Source organism: Tachyglossus aculeatus, chromosome 9 (assembly GCF_015852505.1).
Source record: "Tachyglossus aculeatus isolate mTacAcu1 chromosome 9, mTacAcu1.pri, whole genome shotgun sequence".
NCBI classification, from domain to species: Eukaryota; Metazoa; Chordata; class Mammalia; order Monotremata; family Tachyglossidae; genus Tachyglossus; species Tachyglossus aculeatus.
Window position 1 is genome coordinate 20,376,408 of NC_052074.1, and position 25,523 is coordinate 20,401,930.

At 43.7% G+C, this 25,523-nt stretch overlaps 1 long non-coding RNA gene across 1 annotated transcript in view; it reads right to left on the minus strand.

Moving 5' to 3' along the window:
- The window catches only part of LOC119931995, a 57,695-nt gene extending 38,692 nt beyond the window's left edge, over positions 1–19,003 (minus strand). Inside the window, exons 1-2 of the long non-coding RNA XR_005452270.1 lie at positions 18,839–19,003; positions 5,991–6,123 (exon numbers count right to left, since the gene is read on the minus strand). This is a non-coding gene — a long non-coding RNA (uncharacterized LOC119931995). The remainder of the gene's footprint in view (positions 1–5,990; positions 6,124–18,838) is intronic.
- Between the last annotated feature and the right edge of the window lie 6,520 nt (positions 19,004–25,523).

The window sequence follows — 25,523 nt, forward strand, 5'->3', positions numbered from 1 at the left end:
ATTGATTCTTTTCAGAGTGTAGGTGTTAACGTGGGAATAGATTAGAATATGAGTGGAGCAGGCTGAATGTTTAGATTGATGTTCAATAACCTCTTTGTCGGGGAACAGCATTAGCGTGTCCTGTTTCATATTTTCGATCTTATCTGCCAACAGCTGTACATCAGCCTCAGCAAGAAGATCGATAGAAACCAACAGGTCTGTGGTAGAGGATGGTAATTCATCAGGAACGGGACTGGCATGCTGAACCTTCTTGATGAATTTGGATATTGGTTGGCTAAGGAAACATCGGTAATGATCTGCTTCCCTAAAGGGGTTCCCTGAAAAGTTTTCTGAGTTTGAGTTGAGTTTGGAATACCTCACCCAAACCAAATAGGAAAACCTGCAGTTCATGCACCAATTTGTCCTTTTAGAGTCCCCAAGAGGCTTATACTGGATGATGATGGTATTTTTTTAAGCGCTACGTGCCAAGCACTGTTCTAAGCGGTGGGGTAGATACAAGGTAAACAGGTTGTCCCACATGGGGCTCACAGTCTTAATCCCCATTTTATGGATGAGGTAACAGGCACTGAGAAGTTAAGTGACTTGTCCAAAGTCACACAGCTGGCAAGTGGCAGAGCCGGGATTCGAACCCATGATCTCTGACTCCCAAGCCCGTGCTCTTTCCACTAAATCATGCTGGAGCTTGGAAAGCAAGACTAAATGAAAGGCAGCAAGGCCTACTGGAAAAAGCATACTACTGGGAGTCAAGGGACTGGGGTTTTAATCTCAGTTCTGCCACTTAATAAGCATATTTGTTAAGTGCTTACTATGAGCCAGGTAATACACAAAATCCCTGGGGTAGACACAAGATAATCCATATGAACACAGTCCCAGTCCCACATGGAACTCACAGTCAGGGTGGGAGGAAGTAGGACTTAATCCCTATTTTATAGATGAGGAAACTGAGGCACAGAAGTTAATAATAATAATAATGATGGCATTTATTAAGCGCTTACTATGTGCAAAGCACAGTTCTAAGTACTGGGGAGGTTACAAGGTGATCAGGTTGTCCCATGTGGGGCTCACAGTTTTAATCCCCATTTTACAGATGAGGTAACAGGCACAGAGGAGTGAAGTGACTTGCCCAAAGTCCCACAGCTGACAACTGGAGGATCAGGATTTGAACCCATGACCTCTGACTTCAAAGCCCGGGCTCTTTTCCACTGAGCCACACTGCTTCTCTATGATGGCATTTGTTAGGCGCTTACTATGTGTGAAGCACTGTTCTAAGCACTGGGGACGGATACAAGGTGATCAGGTTGTCCCATGTGGGACTCACAGTCAATCCCCATTTTACAGATGAGGTAACTGAGGCCCAGAGAAGTTAAGTGATTTGCCCAAAGTACGCAGCTGACAAGTGACGGAGCCAGGATTAGAACCCACGACCTCTGGCTCCCAAGCCTGTGCTCTTTCCACTGAGCCACACTGCTTACCATTTCCCTAAGGTCACACAGAAGATGAGTGGCAAAACTGGGATTAGAACCCCAATCCTCTGATTCCCAGGCCCATTCTCTTTCAACTAGGCCACGTCGCTTCCACTTTGCTGTATGACCTTGGGCAAATCACTTAACTTTTGTGCCTCAATTACCTCATCGGTAAATGGAGATTCAGACTGTGAACACTATAAGGAACAGGACCTGAAACAGTAAGAGCTTAACAAAATGCCAATAAAAAACTAAAACATCCCCGTTCCTCTGCTTCTCTTCTCTATAGACGAGGTTGTCCAGTACCAGGCAGCCTCAGAGGTCTCCTTTATGTACCTGATCCTTAACCGGGTCACCTGCTCCCAACTCCAGCCAATCAATGCCTCTGTTAGCTCAATGGGTGGAGGGTTTTTATTCAATCATTGCAATCAGTAAGAGATTCTGAATCGCCTTCAGTGCCAGAGTGGACTCAGAAGATGGCAGTGAGGTTGTATTGTTAGCTTGATCTTTGGGAGGGCAGAGACTGCCAAAACAACAGAGGAAAGTCTTCAACCCACAATTCTTTACCTCCAGACACACAGATGGAAAAAACCATAACAACAACAACAACAACAGGAACAATAGACTCAGATTATAACTATTCACTTTTAGCTCAGGCCCTACTTGGGCAAATCACCTCATTTGGGCTGATCAGGTCTCAGGGGTCCAAAGCCCTATCCAAAGCAGTTTTAGTTGAACGAGCCATTAGAAATCAACTTCTGCTCCATTTCTTCATCAACAATCCACTTTCCCACCACTGCCTCCCCTCAACTCTCAATTGCTGAGTTGGTCATGGGTAAGTGCTGAATGTAGAACTGAACAGGGCCAACAGCAAGCAAGGCGAGTGCAAATCCACAGCAAAGGTTGGGGGGCCTACCTCTAGAAGCACTGTAGAATAGCCAGTGGCTACAATAGCAACCTGCAGGGAGACAGGGAGGAAGACAAGACCACCATCTGAAGCAAACAATTTTGCAGCTAAGGTTAGGTTGGCAGACTCACAACAAACTAGGAAAGCTTCTGTATCACACTACAGCCTAACACAAATAGGGGAAATAATGATCCTCCATTACTCCTGCCTGGCTAATGGTTTTAGCCTGACTCTGCCCAAACCCCTTTATATTTCCCACACCCCTTTCTATACTCTCCTATAACCAGATTAAAAGACCACAACCAGCTTCCTTAGGCAAATGCATGAAATTTCAGGTACAGCAGTCCTGCATCACTGGATACTCAAGAATTAAGACAGAGGTGAGACAAGATAAGCACAGGTCTAAAACGTTTTGGGTGGGTGACCTGCTGTGACCTAGAAGACATTCATCCTATAAATACCAAAGTAATCACGAAAAGGAGAGACAGAGCACATTAATCGTATGGTGCTTTCTTTGATGCCTTGGGCACCTTACACAATAATTATTTTCATGAGTGCATGAAATGTTGCTTGAGCAAAAAAGCAGAAAGAAAAAAAATAGATTAAGTGCCTATTTAAATCACCTCACTGAGGAACAAGAAGTAAAATCAGGCCAAGGCTAAGGAGCTGTTTGGAACAGAGAATGTCATCCGTATAGTGATGATGAAAAATACATTTCCTCTCAAGGGAGAGATAACTGGGCTTCTTTTTCCTCCTCTAGACTGGGACTGCTCACCAGAAGCTATTGCTTAAAAGGGGCTTCACAGTAAAGGCAGCACAGGCTTGTGATGGGTTGAGGATGAGCCATAACCAAATGCAGCAATAGCCATTTGGGCACTTCAAGCTTCCAAGGCTCCTGGACTGAACCTATCAGGCCAGAATAACGATGCTGCTGTTTGCCATTCATTCTAATCTGTTTTAATGAAGATAAAGGGGCTCACTTTATGTGTCCAGTTGGGCTAAGATTAACCATGCTGCTGAAAGATTCAAGTGAACAGAATATTTGTTCTCATAATGTTCATTAGGCCTTCTAGAGTTAACCTTATTCTAAGGGGTTTTTCCCCACCAGGGTTCAAAGCAAGCTTTAGAGTTGAAACATTATCTCTAATCTTATTCCTGATGACTCCTTGCCTAACCTCTCCTTTTATGATCATTTCACAAATCTTACATTGTCAGCATCATTATAGGTTTCAAAAAAAAATAGCCTGTATTTTGGAGCTAATGGTCTAGAATGAAATATCCCAGCACTTTTCAGAGTCCAGGAAATGAGAAGTCTGGAAGGCTTTTCTTGAAGGTGTGTTGAGTTAAGGCTCCTGGGGAATACAGGCCTGCAACTAGAGCAAGGACTTTTGTGTGTTCCCTTCTTGATGTGTCCAAGGTATCTAGGAATCCTTCCAACTCTCCTCTGCCCCAGCCCACTGGGCAAATTGCCTCAATCAATACTCAATCAATACTATTTATTGAATTCCTACTGTGTGGGGAGCACTGTACTATACACTTGGGAGAGGACAATACAATTAGGAAGCATTATCCCTGCCCTCAGGGAGTAAACAAACTAATGGGGGAGGCAGACACTAAAATGAGTTCAGTTAGGAGGAACTAATAGAGAAACATATATTAGTGCTACAGGAGACTGAGTGTTTAGGTGGTTTCCAAGTGCTGAAGTGGCAGTTGGGGGTAGGATATAAAGTGGGGAGATTAAAAATTAATCAGGGAAGGCCTTCAGGAGATGTGATTTTTTAGGAGGGTTTTGGAGATGGAGCATTTGTCTGTCAGATACCACAGGGAGAGGAAGTTCCAGGTAGGGGATGGAGCGGGGAGATGAGTAGTAAAGTTGATGGTGGGAAAGGTGAGAATAAGGCACAGAGACAGTTTAGTTTGAGAGGAACCAAGAGTACAAGCTGGGGTGTAGTGGGAGAAGAGGGTGGATAAGGAGGAAGAAAGCTAATTGAGTTTCTTAAATGGTCAGGAGTTCCTGCTTGAGGTGGAGGAGAGGGGCAAATAGTGGAGGTTTTTGAACATTCGTATGGACTAATGTCATAGAAAAATGGTCCAAAGTACAGGCTGGAGAAGGGAGAGGCTTGAAGCAGGAACAAGGCTCAAGCATATACTTGAGGCGGCTGAAGCCTCCTTTCTGGAATCTTCAGTTAGGAAAACATGCATATGGGAGGGGGTTCCCCCTGGGAAATTGAGGCATGGAGAGTTCCACCTATGCAGGGTATCATCCATTCCATCTCTCTGATAAAGGGAGGGAGCAAGGGACTTTACTACTGAATGGAAGCTTTAGGGCACCTCTTCTGATCTCACCCTCTACATCCTCAGCCTGGTTCCACCACACAGGGAAGCTGCCACTTTGTTTCACAGATAAAACAGAGAAGACTAGTGGAGGGGCGGTTGGCGGCACTATGGTTTTGTGCTCTGAAGCCTAAGTCTGCGCCCCGGCTTCTCTTCATAGTCAAAGAGTGGATGAGGGAGGATGTGGGGAGAAGAGGAAAGGGATCTACATTTCATGTCTCCAAGAGGGAAGGACAACAAGTGTGGCAACCAATTGTCCTTAATGAACACGTCCTGAGCATGAAGGACACAGAACTAAGGGCTTGGGAGAGTGTTAACAGAAGCCCTTAAGGAGCTTATAATTTATTGGCACCAGCCATTCAATAAGCAATACCTTAAAGGTCTCAGGGCAGGGACCATGTCTTATCTCTAGCTCCCCTCCCCCCCCCCCACCCCACCTCCCTCGTCGGCACAAATAGGTATATTATCTAATCAATCATATACAGTGAATTCTTGAATGGTCACAGTAATAGAAGAGAGTTTGGACAAAGTATATAGGTAATCCAAAGACTTCAGTTTATCCAATAATTAGGAACTCGATTTCTCCACCTCAAAGCTTGTATTAGTGCAACTCACACTGATCTGAAGGTCGACCTTCTTCCACTTCCCTTCTCTGGCGGACAGGCCACATTAATAAGAACGTTGGTTGGCCATCAGAAACTCCTCGAAATATTTCAGGAGTCCCTGATCAATCGGCCCCAATCCCAGAGGTCTCGCTGAGGGAGGAATGAAGGGTCATGGAGAGAATCACCCAGCCAAGTCACAGGAGAAGTAACAGAGGGCTGGGAAGAGACCAGGCTCTCCGTCACTGGGTCTCTCACTGCCCAGCCTGCTTCTCCTCCCCAAGTTCCCTTGGGCCAACACTCTCTGCTGGTTTTTCCTGCCATGTCTGCTGAGACTGCCAGACTGCCTCTGCCCCCAACATTGTCCAAACAACACTTGATAAGTCATTTACATTAATGAGCATCAGAAATGTGCAGAAGGTGCAGTGAAATAGGGAAGGAAGAGTCAGGGACCTGGGCATGTCATCAGGTGGAAAAATCAGTCTCTGAATAACAACCTGAGTTGGCTGGAACAACATTCTCCACTCACAATAGAAGTTTTCAGAAGGATTTAAAGCCCACAAAACACCTAGAAATCACAAGCATTAGAGGTCATTATTGATTCTTTACTCCAAATAGAGCAGAAGCCAAGTTAAAAATAGTCCCAAAGAGAACAGAGAGTGCTGTCCAACACAGATTACTTACAGAAGTTGTCTTCATAAGGAAATCACAGGAAACTGGAAGCAGGTAGATGAAGTCAATGGAGTGGAGTCCTAGGAGCTGGATCAGAAGCTCAGCCCTCCTAGCACAGATCCCCAACATTAACTGGACCTTAAACCTGCCAAAAAAAGGGAATCAGTCACTATTTCTATAGTGCCCAGATTTGTGGGTCCCTTTCATACATGGCACACCAATGAATGAAGACACTTCAAAGTCAAGTTTGTGACTTTCAAGTGGAAAACCGAACTATTTTCTACCCCTTCCTAGCAGAGAGCAGTCACCATTCAGAGTCCCTCAATCTGATAAAGAAGCCATGTCTGTGTACCGAAAAACCTGGCCTTCTAAGGGCCTGAAACTGCCACTCCAGTCATCAGGTCATGCTTCATTATTTCATCTTTCAGACAGAGTTGTGCAACACAAAGTCTTAAAGCAATTCTCAGGCTAGAGATTCTTAGCTTCGGCAGCTGCTGGGGTTAACTTTACTGCAGAGCAACCAACAGGGTTAAAGGCTTTCTTCATTTCCGAGAAAGATTTCCGAAAGTGCATCCAAAAATACACTTTGCTTTTCGGCTCTGCCTGCTCCATTCCACTTTGATTTCTTTGACTCTTCGATCTTTAGCGGATGGATCCAGATCGACTTCCCCCAGAGCTAGATGAAGACAGCTTGCTCAGCCCCCTTAGCAGTTGTGGAAACTAGAAGCAGGCAATATCACTGCTCTTGGTGGTGTATTAATACCCTCAAAACCCTCTCATTTATTATCTGAAATTACATGGCACTGAAACATTAGACTATCCACTCTTCATAGAGATAGGCTAATTTCAATGATTAACTGAGGAACTGTTAAATTTTACTTCAGCATTCCACTGTCATTATGGAATTAATGTTAACAGCTCCATACTCAGAGAATTCTAATGAGATTTAGAGGCCAGAGGGAAGTAGCCCCTGGACTCCTTTAGTGTACCATACCTTAAGCTTGGAACTTTGCCACTAAATAAATTTACCCCTTAAATTCAGCACTGGGGGAAACTTTCACAGATAGTTTCAAAATGGTTGGACTTTCCATCCAAGGCTTAACTGCATTTGGGATAGAATAAGACAGAATTATTGAGAAGTAGTATGGCCTAGTGGAAAGAGCATGGGCTTGGGATTCAGAGGTCTTGGGTTCTAATTCCGGCTCCACACTAAGTTGTGTGACTTTGGGTAAGTCACTTAAATTCTCTGTGCCTCAGTTACCTCATCTGAGAAATGGGGATTAAGACTGTGAGCCCCACATGGGACACCCTCATTACCTTGTATCTACCCCAGCACTTAGAACAGTGCTTGGCACATAGTAATCGCTTAATACCATTATCATTATTATTACTATCCAGATAATACACTTTTTAAAGGGAAAGGAAGCAGAAGGCATCCCTGAGAAATTAGTGAGTTATTGTACTGCCTCGAATATTTATTTTAGTGGTATTCATTTAGCACTTACTTCATGCCAGGTACTGTACTTGTATCTACCAGGGTAGATACTAGATAATTGGGTTGGACACAGTCCCTGTCTCACATGGTGTGTGCAATCTTTATTCCCATTTTACAGATGAGGTAACAGTCACAGAGAAGTGAAATGACTTGTCCAAGGTCACAGAACAGACAAGAGGCAAAGCCAGGATCACAACCCAAGTCCTTCTGATTCCCAGGCTGGTGCTTTATCCATTAGGCCAAACTGCCAAGCCCATTTCTGTGGTCTCATGTGGGATGGCCACATCCATTTAAAACTACCAGAAGAATTAGCAGTAGTCCTAGAGCAGAAGGGGAAGGCATCAGAATCTAAATCCCAGAATCGGCATGATACAATAGTATCATCTCATCCATCTTCTGAGATAGATACTACAATAGTATCTATCTCATCCTTTGAACACTTTGGGAGACACAGGGTCTGGGTTCTAATTCTGCATCCACCACTTGCCTGCACTTGGGCAAGTCACTTAAATTCTCTATGCCTCAGTTTATCTGTGAAAGGTGGGTTCAATCCTTGTTTTCCCTCCCCTTTAGACTGTCAGCCATTTGTGGGACAGGGACTGTGTCTGACCCGAGTATCTTGTATCCACCCCAGTGCTTGGCATAGAATAAGTGCTTAAATACTAAGCACTTAGTATTTACTTGACTTCTATGTGCCTCAGTTGCCTCATTCGTAAAATGGGGATTAAATACCTGTTCTCCCTCTATGAGCCCGTTCGGGACAGTGACTGTGTACAGTACAACCTTGTCCTTGATGGTTTCATCTTTCACTACATCTCTCTGTTTGACCACAAAGATCTTTGTCAAACATGTTTTCCAAGCTAATCAGTGTTTATTTGCTTCTGTTCCAAAACTGCTCTCATTTCTCTAATGCCTCCCAGAATGCCTTATCGGCACCGGCATCAACTGCAATTGGAGCTCTGGACTAGGTACTTGGGACTAGATAACAGAAGGAAAACAGATAGGTTTTTGCATAAAAGCCATCATGCAAGAAAAGAACATCAATCTTTCAATGCCAGGTACCCATTAATAATAATAATAATAGTAGCATTTATTAAGCACTTACTGTGTGCAAAGCACTGTTCTAAGCGCTGGAGAGGTTACAAGGTGATCAGGTTGTCCCATGGGGGGGCTCACAGCCTTCATCCCCATTTTACAGATGAGGTAACTGAGGCCCAGAGAAGTCAAGTGACTTGCCCAAAGTCACACAGCTGGCAATTGGAGGAGCTGGGATTTGAACCCATGACCTCTGACTCCAAACACCGGGCTCTTTCCATACTAAGCATTAAGTGCTTAGTATGTGCCAGACCCTGTATTAAGCACTGCAATAGACATGGGAAAGTCAGGTTGAACACAATCCCTGTCCCATATAGGGCTCACAGTCTTAATCCCCATTTAAAGATGAGGTAATTGAGGCACAGGGAAGTTAATTGACTTGCCCAAGGTCACATAGCAGACAAGTGGCAGAGCAGGGATTAAAACCTAGGTTCTTGGATTCTCAGACCTGTGCTCTTTCCAATAGGCCTGGGCATTGAATACAGCCTCGTACAGAGCATTTGGGGAAGTAGAGTAGGGGTAAAAGACTCAAGGAGTTTCCAAATTAACTCAGGAAACAGGCACAAAATTATTTACAGTTACAAGACAAGAATAGATGAGATGTGTTGGTAAGTGAATAAATAAGCACAGAATAGAGTATGAAACTGATGTGTTTACAGGATCTGTATGAGAAGCAGTGTGGCTTAGTGAATAGAGCACAGGCCTGGGAAGTCAGAAAGAACTGGGTTCTAATCCCAGCTCTGCCATTTGTCCGTGTGACCTTGGACAAGTCACTTAGCTTCTCTGTGCCTGTTACCTCATCTGTAAAATGGGAATTAAGACTGTGAGCCACACACTGAACATGGACTGTGTCCAAACTGGTTAACTTGTATCTGCCCTAGCACTTAGAATAGTGCCTGGCACGTAATAAGCACAAATAGCACACAAAAAAAGAGACACAAGGAGCTGAGTGTTGAGATGGCAGTTCAACAGGGTCTGTGGAGAAGGGAATCAAATCCCTCCGGCAGGAAATGGAATTTCAGGAGGAGGGCTTTGAAGAGAGTGTTGGGAAGCAGTGTGGCCTAGTGGATAGAGACCAGTCTGTGACTCAGAAAAACCTGGGTCCTAATCCCAGCTCTGCCACTTGACTGCTGTGTGACTAGGCTAGTCACTTCACTTCTCTGTGCCTCAGTTAGCTCATCTGTAAAGTGGTGATTTAGACTGTGAGCCCTACGTGGGACAGGGACTATGTTCTATCTGATTAACTTGTATCTATTCCAGAGCTTAGAACAGTGTCTGGCATACAGTAAGTGCTTAACAAATACCATTAAAAAAGCTTGTTGTTCACTGGAATATTTCCTATTCTCCCACTCCCTTCTGCATCACCCTTGCACTTGGATTTGCACTTAGTATTCACTCCTTCCTCCCTCAGCCCTAATGTACATATCTTTAGTTTATAGTAATGTCTACTTCCCATTCTAGACTGTGAACTCATTATGGGCAGGAAACATATCTACCAACTGTTACATTGTATTTTCCCAAGCGCTTGGCAGACTGATCTGCACACATTAAGCACTTAAAAAATACAGTTTGATTTGAATAGGCTAGAGGTACATAGAAATTATTTCAGGGGATTCTTTAATAAGCAGAAGCACCAGCTAACAATATATATCTCTGAGCAGAATCCTACTAGACAAACAACTTAAGAATAGAGTTAACCAAGGATTCATTACCTGAAGGCAAGGCTCAGTAGCAAACCCTTGCCCACATCCTCCCTCTGGCCTGGGACTCCTTCCCCCTTCATATATGACAGACCACCAGTCTCACAACTTTCAAAGCCTTATTAAAAATTACACCTCATTTAAGAGCCCCTCCTCATTAATCCCTATTATCTCTCCTGCATAACCTATGGATTTGGATCTATATCCTTTAAGCACCTGATATTCATCTTACCTTCACAGCCCCATAGCACTTATGTACATATTCATAATTTATTTATATTAATGTCTACCTCCCCCACTAGACTGTAAACTCATTGTGGGTACGGAACTTGTCTACCAACTCTGATGTATTGTACTCTCCAAGGACTTAGTACAGTGCTCTGCATGAAGTGCTCAATAAATACCACTGATTTGGCAATTTGGCTTCAGACCAAAATACACCTTAGCAAATATGATCTTTGCCACATGACATATATGAACAACCAGAGCATTACACTGAGTCCTCTATTCGAGACACACATGCAACATCCTACATACCCACACAAACACAGCACCCTACACCACACAAACATACAGAGCCCCCTACGCCATGAGCAGTAAAGTATGACAAAGAGCAGAGTATGCTACAACTTCATAAAATAAAATATTTTACTTTCTCATGAGACAGTCTTGTGATTTCATTAGCCATACCTTGAAAAATGCAAGTTGGAAAAAGACACTTTTAATACCAGACTTCTAAGGTGGCTTCTTCAGCCCTGCTAGCCTGGCTAGGCAACTCGAAGGAGCAGTGCGCCTCAAGGAGCCACTAACAGCAGTCATAGCAAGTTGGAGAATGTGTCTGCTTATTGCTTTATTATACTCTCCCCAGCGCTTAGTACAGTGCTCTGCACACAGTAAATGCTCAATAAATACAACTGAATCAATGAATGTGCCCAGCCCAAGGAGTTCCTCACTAAGAGGTCACTATCCTGGGCGCACTCTATCTCACACACCTTGGAGAATCAACTTTATCTGTTCCTCTTGTTCTCCGTTCCTGGAATCTCCCTTTTTTTGCATTAATCAATGTGTATACAGAGCACTGTCCTAAGTGCTTGGGAGAGAACAATAACAGAGGTGGTAGAAATGTTCCCTATTCACAGTAAGCTTACGTTGAAAAGCAAAACCCTTAACAGTCACTTTTCATGAAGAAGGAAAAGCAGCAGGTGTGTTTGGGAGCCCTCTGCTGCATAGAGACAAGGCAAAATTTAAGGAGGAAATTCATAGTTGACAAAATCTATGTCAAACTCACCTTAGGCTCCATAGTTTCTTTTTAAGAGAAGTTTTCCTGCCTCCCCTCTTTCTCAGTCCTTTCTCTTGCCTTCTCTCCTCTCTAACTGGCTTTACAGACCTTGGGTCCGGCCCCAGCTGGGACTGTTTGTTCTTGATTTACCAGGCCCCCTGAGGCGTTCAGAATGCACGCACTCATTGACAATTGCGGGCATCTGTTAATCCCAGCAGCAAGGTTGCCATACAGGGCAGAATGGTGGGTGGGGACCTCGTGCTGGCCTCCTGTTGACTAGAAACACAGATGGTGACTCATCATGAAAATGGTAATATGGGAGTCACAATCTAAAGGGGAGAGAGAACAGGGATTTAATCCCCATTTGACAGATGAGGACACTGAGGTACAAAAAAAATTAGGTGACTTCTCCCAAAGTCATACAGCAGCCAAGTCGGGGAGCCAGGATTAAAACCCAGGTCCATTCTCTTTCCACTAGGATGGGGACAAATGGGTGGATGGGAAATGAAGGGTGGGAAAGAGGGCAAAGACAGGAGAAGGAAGACAGGAAAACTGGGACTAGAGGGGAAAAAAGAATAATGAGAAAGAGGGAAGAGGTGAGAGAGAAGGGGAAGATGGGAAGTCACTACTCCCTTTGGAATCAAGAGGGAAGCCAAGTGTCTATAACCGATGTTTGATCATGCCATAAAACTGCCTCATGATTCGCCGTAATTGACAAGCTATTCAGGAAGGGCCTTGAACCTGAAAAGAGGCAGGGAGGAGCCACAGGTCAGAGCTCCCAGAGTGATAGATGGAGCCTATTTTCAAGTCCTGCTTGATGTAGCTTCCTATGATTGGTTTCCAGCCTGTGGACAAGGAGGGTTAATTTCTTTTTAAAAACCTTGCAAAGTTGTTAGTTGCAAATTGAGCATGTGAATGCTTCAGGAAATAGAGAGGTTTTGAACAGTAAATTACAGGCTTCTGATACTACTTCCTTTCAGAAGTCTTTAGTTCAAATATCAGTTGACAGAGTAGGGAAAATGTCATATTTTGCAGGAATCCAAATGCCATCACACCTCGCCACAGAAACGTTTTAACAGAAGACTGAACAGTATAGGCTGAATTCCCAATTTAACTGAGGCCTGAATTTCACATCTCAATCTGATTTTTTCTGCATTTGTACATAATTAATGTAAGCTTGCCTATTAACATTAGCCTAACTGGTTAGTGATGAGCAATTAATTTGGTTTGGTAAGTAAAGAGGGGTGAAGCTGGGAGGCCAAATGACCAACTGTCAGCTTTTGGTAGAGGATTGTTGCCCCCCTCAGGACCTCTCTCAGGAACTGAGAGGTCTCTGGGATGGGGTGATGTTTGTGGTTGTCCCTGGCACCAACTCAACCCACTCACTCATTCAATCGTATTTACTGAGCACTTACGTGTGCAGAGAACTGTATTAAGCACTTGGAAAGTACAACTCAGCAATAGAGAGAGACATCCTTGTATCATAGTCTTCAAAGGAGGAGGAAGTCCCCCTACTTTCCTCTCTCTGCAGTGAGGTAGAATAGGAAGTTGAGGAGATGGCATGAGGAGTGGGGCTGCACAGAAGAGGTAATGGCATCCAAAAGATAGCCAACATCCTGTGACTTCATGGCTGAGGCAAAACTGGATTCTTGGCAAGGACAGAAGCATTTTCCCTTCCCCAGGCAATATTTGCTCCTGACTGGGTCACAAGGGGATCTTCCCCTTGTTTGGCAGATACTTGGAGTTTTCTAATTCAAAATGAAAGGTAGGAAATTCCTTCCAGAAGCATTCTCTTATCTAACTACCTCACCTACCCTGAGCCTAGGGCATGGAATGGTCACCCTGAGGGAGGTGAACTGGGGAATGAAGAACCTTTCTAATGAGCAAGGACTGAAAGAATTGGGATTGTGAACTGAAAGCGAGCAGATTTGAAGTCTACAGAATCATAAACTGTTCACTTACAAGAAAATCATGCAGGCAGAATGTACACATAAGAAAATGCATAGAAGGAAATTTCAAAATGGGTTATTAAAGGAAATGTTTAGGAGACAGAGGGGAAGTTCCGGCTATTATATGGTACTTCCTGAAAAACGAAGATGGATGTCAAGAAGAGCTACCATCACCCAATTCCTTCAAGCATCATTTTGTCACAGTCAGAGGCAAAATATTGGCCTTACCCAGGAAAGTTATTTCTTTTGAAAAGCAGGAGGCCACCACCCTGCTCCTACTGAGTAAATCACCGCAGGTGTTAGTGACATAAATGAGAGAGAAATAGCATTGTCAACTAGTTGTTTCAAGACAAATAAATTTCAAAGCACTCAATCAGCTGTCTCCCCAACAGGTATCCTTGCTCCTCTCCCAATACAATCCAACTATCAAGCTTCACTCATAGCCAACCTATTCACAGTTCCTTATTCTTATCTGTCTCACCACCAACCTCTTGCTCATGTCCTCCCTCCTGCCTGTAGCTCTCCTTCCCCTGTGCATCTGGCAGATCACTACTCTCCCCATCTTCAAAGTCTTCTAAAATCATAGCTCCTCCAGGAGGCCTTCCCTGATTATTTTCCCCCTGTCTTTCCTCCCTTCTTGGCACTTCAACACTTGTGTATAATGTTTGTGCTTGAATCCTCAACATTTAAGCACTTGGATATTCCCCACTCTCCCTCTCTCTCTGTAGCATTTTGTGTACACAACTTTAAACTTTATTGCTTACCCCTACATGTAATTTTTTAGTGTCTGCCTCCCCCCCAACATTATAAAATCCTTGAAGGCAGAAACCGTGTCTACTTGCACTTTTGGACTCATTCAAGAGCTTAGAGCAGTGCTCTGCACGGAGTAATTTGCTCAATAAATACTATCAATTGACTGACAATCTCATAATCAGGTTTTCTGGTCCACTGCAAAGCAAGTGGAGATCAGGCCAGCTTGAGTAATGATCTTGGTCTTAAAGTGGTAGTTGGAAATCTGGCAGTGGACTAAGAAACCTTCTAAAACTCTGCCTCTTTCTTTTTAGTGATATTTGTTATGTACTAACTATGTGGCAAGCACTGTTCTAAGCGCTGGAATAGATACAAATCAATCAGGTTGGACGCAATCTTCTTTTAGAGATCATGTTCACGACTTTAAAGATAAATGAACATAAATTATTCTGAAACCAAGTTTTCTTTCTATACTGGTCATGATCACAGGTGGTCTGAACCTGCCAGGGCTTTTTTTAAAAAAATTATTTGTATTATGCCAACACCATCTGTGCTACTAAAGTTATGGACCTGTCAGCATTTCCATTAAAAAAAACCCTTGTTTTCAGAGTTTATAACTGGACCATAAAAACTCGCTCTGGGCTGAAATTCCTTTTACAGAGTCCTCAGCCAAGAAGCTAATGGGTTTTGTTAACAAATTAAACAAATATCAATTTAGTCATTTATAAAGTAGAGGAGGAAAAGAATGAAAGTGTAGCAGCTCCGGCAGGCTTTCAAGCATTCCTGTAGCAAAAAAAGTGTAACGATTTAACTTTCTTTTATTCCATTAAGTTCAGAAGTCTTTTCCTAGATTAATTACATTTTTAAATAGCCAATTTAGCACTATAAGATCAGCCAAACCTAATCCACAGAAAAACAACTTTTTAAAACACTCACTTGTGAGTTTATTCAATATTGTTGTGGTGGTTTAATCACTTTAGTTGAATGTGAAACTATTGTAATCCAAGTATTTTATCACATAGTGAAAAAAAGAAAACATAGGTCCAGAACTTCCAATTCATCTCCTAACCTCTAGTGCTCTGCTATGCTCCAGGCACAAATGAGGACTAGGGAGAATGATTGAAGGACTATTGGCTAGTGAGGTGAATGTCTGACCTCCTTAAACTGCCCCCTACTTAAAGCACCCCCAAATCCTCTCTCAGGTTGAACCAGGAAGCAGCTCTAAGGGCTCAGGAAGGACTAGATTAAGATGTTGACTTGGCTTGCAATGCTCCCCGGCAGGCATCACAGATCCCTCCACCCTCTGCCCTCCCACCCTCTCTACCCCAAACTCCTACCACCCAGCCCCTACCCTTTGTCCCCATTCATGTAACCTTCCACCGCAGGGAGGGAGGTCTACAGGAAGCTGGAGCATAGATCAACAGCAAGTGGTTGGTGTCCTGGAGTAAACCTGCCTCTGCTTAAGACCCGAACAGCTTTCGTAAAATCCACAGGCACAGGGCGGTCCCATTTTTGTCCAGCAGTCTCGAACAATTCATTCTCTTACACCCAAGTCTCAAGTCACCTAAAGATTTATTTTAGCCGGCTAATTGACAGAACAGGCAAAGTGCTGAAAGGTATATTGAAAGCTCAGAGTTGTCCTCAGCATATATGTCCAAAATTGTGTATGCTTCTGAAAAGTCCCAAAAGCGGGCTAAGGACCATTGCTTTCTAGACATCCACAGATGCCTGGAATGATTTCTAAAGCGACTTTCCTGGTCTGATGAGCCCAGCCGACATACGCTGATTGATGAACATTTATTCTAAATAGCACCAGAGGGAAATTATGAGGCCAGGTGACCGCTAGATTGCAGAATGGGGGCAGTGTGCCCCGGATCAGGTAGGTCCATTAGAGGGAATTTTATTTTAGAAATTTGTATTTTTATCTACAACTGCAGAGGGCAAGGTTAATGTTCACTCCCAACATTAGCAAATATTGGGGCTTTTGAGACAGACTTTGGGAATCTGAAAGCAAGAGCTCCACCCCCCCACCCCGGCATCTCCCTGTGAACAGTCATCAGTGAACCCAACTGACACAAAATATTTTAGGAAGTTTCTCCTGCCCCCTCAGCTCTGCCTCTACCACCCTACTGCCACCATTGTGACTCTGGGAGAGGGCCTACAACCCAGACAGAGGCAGTAGAGTGAGGAGGGAAGCTAAAGGCCATCAGCTTCCCCAGCTGCAGCTTTTAATCATGTTGCCTCCCTGGTAATAAAGCACACTGGCCAAAGGACAGGGTTCCAGGTGAAACTACTTGTCTGCAGCAGCCCAGCCTAATTCCTTTCCTCCTTAATACACAAAATTGCAACCACCATACAAGAGCTAACCTTCTGCACATCAGGCAGAAACTCCTCACCCTGGGCTTCAAGGCTCTCCATCACCTCACCCCCTCCTACCTCACCTCCCTTCTCTCCTTCTACAGGCCATCCTGCACCCCTGACGCTAATCTCCTCACCATACCTCGTTCTCGCCTGTCCCGCCATCGATCCCCGGCCCACATCATCCCCCGGACCTGGAATGCCCTTCCTCTGCCCATCCGCCAAGCTAGCTCTCTTCCTCCCTTCAAGGCCCTGAGAGCTCACCTCCTCCAGGAGGCCTTCCCAGACTGAGCCCCTTCCTTCCTCTACCCCTCGTCCCCCTCTCCATCCCCCCCATCTTACCTCCTTCCCTTCCCCACAGCACCTGTATATATGTATATATGTTTGTACATATTTATTACTCTATTTATTTATTTATTTTACTTGTACATATCTATTCTATTTATTTTATTTTGTCAGTATGTTTGGTTTTGTTCTCTGTCTCCCCCTTTTAGACTGTGAGCCCACTGTTGGGTAGGGACTGTCTCTATATGTTGCCAACTTGTACTTCCCAAGCACTTAGTACAGTGCTCTGCACACAGTAAGTGCTCAATAAATACGATTGATTGATTGATTCCTCTAGTAAGCAATGAGTAGTTAATCAATCAATTGCATTGACTGAGTGCTTAATGTGTGCAGAGCACTGTATTACACACTGAGGACAGTATAACAATACAACATATAATTACATTGGCCCTGAGCAGACAGTAGCAAACCACAAGGGTCATGTGACTGTGCCTCCTGTCTGCTTCCTTCTGAATCACTGGGATAGGATTGAGTGATTGAGTGGCCTAGTGGATAGAGCATTTGGGCCTGGGAGTCAGAAGGACCTGGATTCTAATCCTGCCTCAGCCACTTCTCCTCTGTGTGACCTTAGGCAGTAACTTCACTTCTCTGTGCTTCAGTTACCTCATCTGTAAAATGGGAATTAAGACTGTGAGCCCCATGTTGGGCAGGGACTTTGTCCAACCTGATGATCTTGTATCTACCCCACTGCTTAGAACAGTGCTTGACCCTTAGTAAGCATTTAACAAATACCATCATCATTATAATTATCATTATCATTACAGAATCAGACCAGCTCCTCCAACCTAAGGATAGCACTTGGGTGGTGGAGGGTGAGGGAGGGAGTCTTAGCCACAAGGGTAGTGGTCTTCCCCAGGCTGGGTTACTCCCCATCTAGCTCCTGCACAATCTTCAAGAGCTCCCAACTGTTCCAGGTGCCACTGAAGGAACATCAAGCCCAGAGCAGATCTCCTAGGCAGCAGCCAGCTAACTCTCAACAAAAAGCAGCCTGGCCTAGTGGATAAAACTCAGGCCTGAGAGTCAGAAGAACCTGGGTTCCAATCCCAGTTCCACCACTTGTCTGCTGTGCAACCTTGGACAAGTCGCATCACTTCTCTGGGCCTCAGTTACCTCATCTGTAATAGGGGGATTGAGACTGTGAGCCCCATCTGGGACAGAGACTGTGTCTAAACTGATAGCTTGCACCTACCCCAGGCTTAGAATAGTGCTTGACACATAGTAAGTGCTCAACAAACACCATCATTATTACTATGAGCACTGAATAGTTCTTAAGGTTGATGATTAGACTGAAACCCTTACTCAATCCCATTAACCCTTCCTTTCCCCTTCCGGTTCTCATTTTGCTCTCTCCTCTTGGTAACTGTCATGCTCTTTCAGCTGTCTTAAGCCCTCCAAGCGGCTTTTAGACTGTGTCTAGAGAAGCCAGCCCTGGGAGAGATTACTCTTTTTATGTCTCCTCTGCTGCACTGCAGTTCTTAAACAGTGTTAGATGGTTGGACGGTTGGTTCATGCTGACTCAGAAATGACACCACTACTCATTGAATCAGTAGTTTCCTGACGCAAGATTTTTCTCAAAGATTGTGAGACCGAAATGTGAATCTGGAAACCTAGAGTCAATGTATGCAAACAAATTTTACTCTGCCACAGATGTCAGAGAAATCATCAGTTCAAAGGAGATAATCAGGGTGGATCATTTCTGTGGATTATTACTGTGTGCTCTGCACATACTAAGCACTCAATAAATACGATTATTTCCAAATTTAGGGACCAGCAAACTTTAGAATCCAGTCCTATTGCCAGTGATAAATGGATATTATCTCTCATTTTCTTTCTCAAACACGCATACACAAAATCATGTCCAGATTTTGAGAGATCTAAAGAAATCACACCTTAAAGGTTCTTGTCTTTATGCTTTTCTCCAGGTCTTTGTGTGCTCTCTTGTTTCATATGTCTTTTTTCCTCTGTCTAACCGTATATGAAGGATTTGTCTCTGATTTTTTTTTCCTGGTCAGTGCTGAGTCTTTGATCTCCTGTGAGGCAGGGTGTCATCTGTGTTCCAGAAGGCAATCTTGTAAACCAGTCTCTAGATGGGTTAATGAAAGGCAGTATATATCACATACTAGAAACCTAGAGAAAAATAGTGATCATTTTCTCCATTTTTTTTTTTTGTTTTTGAGATGATTTTCCTTCCTCTTGTATTCACAAGCTATTCTCAGATAAAGAGCTTGGGGTTTTATTTAGGGAAGAATTGAATTATAGGCTAACTCAGCCAAAATCACAATTCCACATTTGGAGGGGGACAATGGAGGAGGAGAGGCTCCATTGAACGGCTTATGTCGGTTTTTTTGAGCCAAGGCATCGGTAAAACCATGGAGCTTGAGGGACAGAATTAATCTGTGAGCAATAGCTGAAATTACAAGCTAAAGGACAGCCTTTAGTTTGCAGCAAGAGACACCTGCCAGCCCAGTGAATTTCTCCATACAGTCAGGAAAAGTATGTTGTGTTCACGTTGTATTTCCAGTTGTGCTCAACTGGAAGCCATCAGCTCTGACCATGCCCCACTCCCTGCCCTTTTTAAGTCACTGGCACAGTTTTCATGCTCCCCTCCCACACCCTTACTCACCCCCTCCCCACACATTCCCATGGCCTTCCTGGGTGGAAGTGGGGCTGAGGATTAAGTATCTGAAAGGTGAATCTACAAACATGGAAATTCAAGTACAAATCACTTCATCAAAGAGGGGCTAATATATGGGTCATGTAAGAAATGAGTCTAGAAATAAGGGGAGGAGGAGGGAAAAAGAGAAGAGAAAAAGGAGACAAAAAAAGGAAAAGAGAAGGTAGGAAAGGATTCTGAGACTGCACTTCTTAACTTCTACTGTGCTGAGGGCTGCAAATAATAGTCAATTAATTAACTCCTGCCTCCTGCTTTTTCAGTGAATTCTCACTGTTCTGTTCCTCCTCCCAGACCTGGGGCTCTCATCATTTAAATTGATGTGGTGCAAACAGCCAATCTTTTATTTACTCCTCAGAAATACGGATGGGGCAATTACCTGAAAGAATTTTGTCTTGTGCTGTAGAGTTGTTTCCAACCCATAGCGACTCCACGAACACATCTCTCCCAGAATGCCCCGCCTCCATCTGCAAATCATTCTGGTAGTGTATCAGTAGAGTCTTCTTGGTAAAAATATGGAAATGGTTTACCAGTGCCGCCTTCTACGTGGTAAACTTGAGTCTCTGCCCTTGACTGTCTCCTATGCTGCTGCTGCCCAGCATAGGTGAGTTTTGACTTGTAGCAGATTGCCTTCCATTCGCTAGCCACTGGCCAAGGTAGGAATGGAATGGGTAAGCCTCTGCTTAACTCTCCCTCCTATAGCCGAGATGAGTAGAGCACTGGAAACTTTTATTTATTGATTTATGTTTTACAAATAAAAATAATGTACGAGATGAAATTATATATCAGTCCCTTACTTCTGGAAGATTGGAAGCTCAAAGTCTGGGCAGGATTGAACGGCCATGGATTCTCTTCATTGCTCTACCTTTAAATATCTCAATGACCTTGGGCTAGTCATTCACCTGCGAAAGACAGATAGTCTTAAATCAGCCAGTCAGTTAATGCTTTGGTTGTGAGAAGCCCTGTACAAAGCTCCTTTTTGCTTACCTTTCTCTAGGAGGAACAATGTAATCCTATTTGTAAATCTCTCAGTGATTTACTAGCAAGCCTGGAATAAATAAAGAATCCAGGGACTATATCAAGGAGCCAAGAAACATTCCTGAGTAAATAAAAAGTGCCTGGGACAACAAGAGACAGGCCTATTAAAGACATAATAAAATATCAGCCACAATACGGTAGAGTGTGCTTTAGAACCAGGAAAAGGTCAAACAGTGAACTGTTACTTACTATGGGATATTTGTAAGGATCCAATTACTGTGTATTCAGAAGAGAGCTAAATAAAATCACTGCTTAGAGAGGTTCTGAAGAGCAGGTTGTGTGCACTTGCCACAGACCCAGTGAAATCTAAACAGATGGGCAGTGGCACGTTATCTTTTCCCTACTCTTAGCCTGTAAGCAAACCCTTAGGGTGAAAATTGAACAGCCGGTTAAGTGTGACATTTAAAGTCAAGGAGCATTCCCTCTTAAGAGACAAATGTTGACAAATATTACAAAGACTTCAGAGAGATTATTGTGCTCCACACAGAATTCACCAATAGCCATGTGCTCTTAATGATCCACGTGGTGGAAATGAAATGAATGGGAAATTAACTGCAGAACAAATGCCTTACTCCCTGACATCATAAACTTTAAAATAATTAATTTCTATTTTGTGCCTGCTTAAAAACATAAAGCATTTTCAACTCTGGGTTTGGCATAGCAACTGTCTCCACTAAATCCTGGCATCTCGAATCAAAGACACTTCCAGAGGAATTGTGAAAGAACATGAAACTTTGAAAAATAACATCAATGAACTGATCTGTTTTCATAACTGAGACACAGGAAAAAAGCATTTGTACATTTCTCCAGCTTAGCTTTCTGTTTGAATCCTCAACACGTTTAAGTAATAAAATTAAACTGAGTAATGTAGTCAAGAGGCATTCAGATCAAACCAAAGATGAACAGAAGTGTATGTTGTTCTGTGCACTTCTCCTCAGGCTGTGAGATGAATCAATTGGTCACACTGATTGAGGGCTGAGTGCAGACCACTATATTAAGCTCTTGGGAGAGTACAAATATAGCTGAGTTGGTAGACCCATTCCCTGCCCAGAAGGAGCTTACAGTCTAGAAGGGCTCTGGATCATCTCCAAGCTGTTTCCACCAGGTTACTCCACTTAGGGCCTGCCACCTCCCTCCGCAGCTCCCTGCTCCCAGCATCCATTCGACACCCTTAGCCATGTGAGCTCCAGCTATCGCTGGGTGCCTCTCTCCCCCAGATGGCCATTAGACCCCCTGCTGGCCCCCACATCCCACCTCCCGGGGGCCTGCAGCACCCTCCTCAACTGGACCAACCTGCACCACATCCCGCATGGGCTCTCCTCTCTGTCATCGGGGAACCTCCATCTTGACCTGCCTCACACTCCCCAAAGGAACTAAGACTAGCAGCCACACAGCATGGCACCATCTCCACAGAACCAAGGGCGGCTGCTGCTGAAGATTTCATAGTGGCTGCTCTCTTTTCCCTCTTTGCAAACTGGAGGGAAATAAGAAGCCCAGAGAACAAACTGTGACCCACGGGGAACTGCAAGCAGTCAGCTGGGAGCTGGGTCTGACACCAACTCTCATGCTTTCCCTGAGACTTTTCTCCTCTGTGACAGTAATAATAATAACAACAACAACAATAATAATAATACTGTGCAATTACTTTCTCTTGGCCAAAAGCTGTGCTAAGCCCTGGGGCAGATAAAATACAAGCACACCATGAAGAGTCTCTGTCCCACAAAGGACTCATAGTCTAGAGCAGAGGAGGAGAGCAGATATTTAATCTCCATTTTACAGATGAGGATACTGGAGTACATAAAGTATAAGTCATTTGCAGCCACCTAATGGTGGAGTGGGCGCGGAAGGTGCTCTCTAACCCCAAATACTTTAAGACACTGCCTTTAAACCTGTGGTTTTTCTTAAAGAACATGATCAATCCCACCAGGTCCTGCCATGCTGACTGGTGAAAACAAAGAAACCTCTCTTTAACTATCTGGTTAGCTATTCAACTAGCTATTCCAACTTCACATTATGTGGCCAACTTGTACTTCCCAAGTGCTTAGTACAGTGCTCTGCACACAGTAAGCGCTCAATAAATACTATTGATTGATTGATTGATTCACATTCTAAAGTCATTCCTTCCTCCCAGGCAAAAAGCAGCAACTCAGCTCCGCACCAGAGCAGGGCACGCTTTTCTTGCATAGCGTGAAAAAGATAAATGACTCTTCCCCAACCAACCTCGAGGACCCATATGAGAATTATTTCTTCTGCATGTGCTCACCTGACGTTTCCTTTGGAGTAGTCTTATTATTTGTCACTCTAATTTATAATGTAAACCTCCTGGGTTATCTACACTCTTCAATACTTGCCTGGTACTCACTACATGTTAAATAATCATAATTGTTCTGCAGGTAAGGACAAGCTCGGCAGCTCTCGGTGCTCTCCCTGATTTAGTGATGTTGGCTGGCCTACAAGGTGCTGTTGAATTCACTATTCTGATAAGGGCAGAGCCCATATCTTTCCCGCTAAAGCAGCTCCTCTCGGGGGCCATATGTGCTTTCCATTGGAAAACGTGTTTTTTTTCTGAGCTGATCACAACCATACATCACTAGGAAGAGAGGAAAATGACATTCTCGCATGCTGATTCACTTAAAAGTCTCATCCTGATATATAACCTGGTTGAAGCTGAGCTTACCTCTAAAAGTTCTGACCTTTCCATCATGTGCACACATGGAAACAAAATTCCGCTGGGTAAAGTTGGGCCCCGCCAGCTCACAATCTGGGTATAAATCAGCTCACAGTAAATTTAATCCTTGAAAGAGGATTATTTCCTGGATCGTGTATTCATTTAATGTGGGCTTCACTCTGTCATTGACAACACTGCAGTCACATAAAGATAAATTCTCTGCATGCAGATGTGTGTGACTGACATATTTTTCTCTTGAAGTTATTAGACAGTTCCAGTAATTGCTGAGGTTAAGAGATAATGCCTGAGACCATTCTGATTTACCAGAAGACACATCAGCTCTTCATATAAAGTTTCCAATTGTGGATAGGCTTTCTAAGGGAAAAGTTGCAAGGGGATTAAAAAAATATATAACTGCAGAATACTGTTGCCTTAAAGTCCTGGTCCCAAATGGTTGAATTAAATAATAGAAACCTTGAATGATTCTTAAATGCTAATCATGCAAAGCCAAAGGGTCTGAGAAGCATTTCAGGGTACTCTTCAATGTCATCAGTAGGTTCAGGAAGGACAGGGGCAGGTTCTGATCTTCTGGACAATTGTAATAGTTCTATAGGGAATAAAAACTTGTCTAAGGGTACCCAAGGAAACCACATCCTGGATGGGCTGTCAAAATCCCCTGGTTTGGAACTGAGGGTTGATTATACTAATGTCCGGTAACTGCTTTCAGTGAGTCAACTGAGCTTTGGGTGAAAAGACTCTGCCTATCCATGATAGCTCTTGTCGTGCACTAGAACGTTCTCCATTGCAGATTTAGATCATTTCATGGAATTCAAGCATAAATTCTTTTGCGTATACAACATCTACTACATTAATAGTTCTCTGTCTATTACATTCACAAGTAAATATTTTGGTGCGTTATCAGAAATCCATGTATATGAGCAATCAGTTTCAAACTGTGGAAAGATCAAGAAGATATCAAGCATGGCAAAGTCTCCCCCATCCTCTGCCATTCAATCTCTCCACTGCTGGTTTATTCTACCTAAAGATACATCATCACTCTCACTACATGGGGAGTTTTAGTTAACAGATGTACAAATGAAAAGAGAGTGAGAGAAAGAGAGACTCCCTGCACTTCTTAAAAGTATCCACCTGCTATTTTCTTCAGAGCATTTCAACGAGGCAGGAAGGGGAAACTGAGTCACTGAGCATTTCATATCTTTCCTGGGGCACACAGCAAGTCAGTATTGGCACTGTTATGGAGAAGCAACTTAGCCTAATGGATAGAGCATGGGCTTGGGAGTCAGAAGGACTATGGCTTCTAATCCCAGCCCCTCAACTTGTCTGCTGTGTGGCCTTGGGCAAGTTGCTTCACTTCTCTGGGCCTCAGTTAGCTCATCTGTAAAATAGAGATTAAGACAATGAGCCCCTTGTGGTTGATGGGCTATGTCCAACCTGATTACCTTGTATCTAACCGAGCCTTAGAACAGTTTCTGGCACATTGTAAGCACTTACTACCATAAGAGAAAAAATCCATCTCACAGATTGCCCAGGCAGGTGCTTAATACACTAGGTTTCTGGGAGTTTTCCTTAGGTACATGTACCACTCGCCAATCACCTCTGAAACCACTAGGAACTTGAAACAAGGAAAGGTAATTTCACAGACAGCCACTTATAAATTTCATTTTGGATGAATTGGAAATATTGTAGCTGTCAAGGACCATAAAGCCATGCTACCAAGCAGCTCTCCCAAAAAGTTACTGACTCACTGAATGCAAAGATGTTAACAGTATGATTACAGCCCTGGTTTCTAATGGGACATGTCACTGAGCTGAGGCAACCCCTATCCCTCATGGAGGGCTCTGAACATGTAGCAAACAGTCTCAAATCATCTCTAAATCAGTTCTCATTGTTAGAAGTTCTTAACCCTGGTAAAGCTCCACTCCCTGAGTGACTGATGGAGTAGGAAAAATAGCCAAATCCATGATTATGGGGGTTCCAGGAATGCCCAGAAAAGTCTATGAAATGGAATGAAAGCTGCTTCTGTTGGTTCTCTGGGCTTCAATCATGTCCCTATTTCAGAGCCCAAATGCCGGTTTTTCTTTGCCCAGGACCCAGTAATCAGTCAAGGGAAGTGGAAACCTGGCTGCCAGGGTGGTGGGACAAGATGAAGGAGCTCAAGTAAAGCTGCTCAAATAGG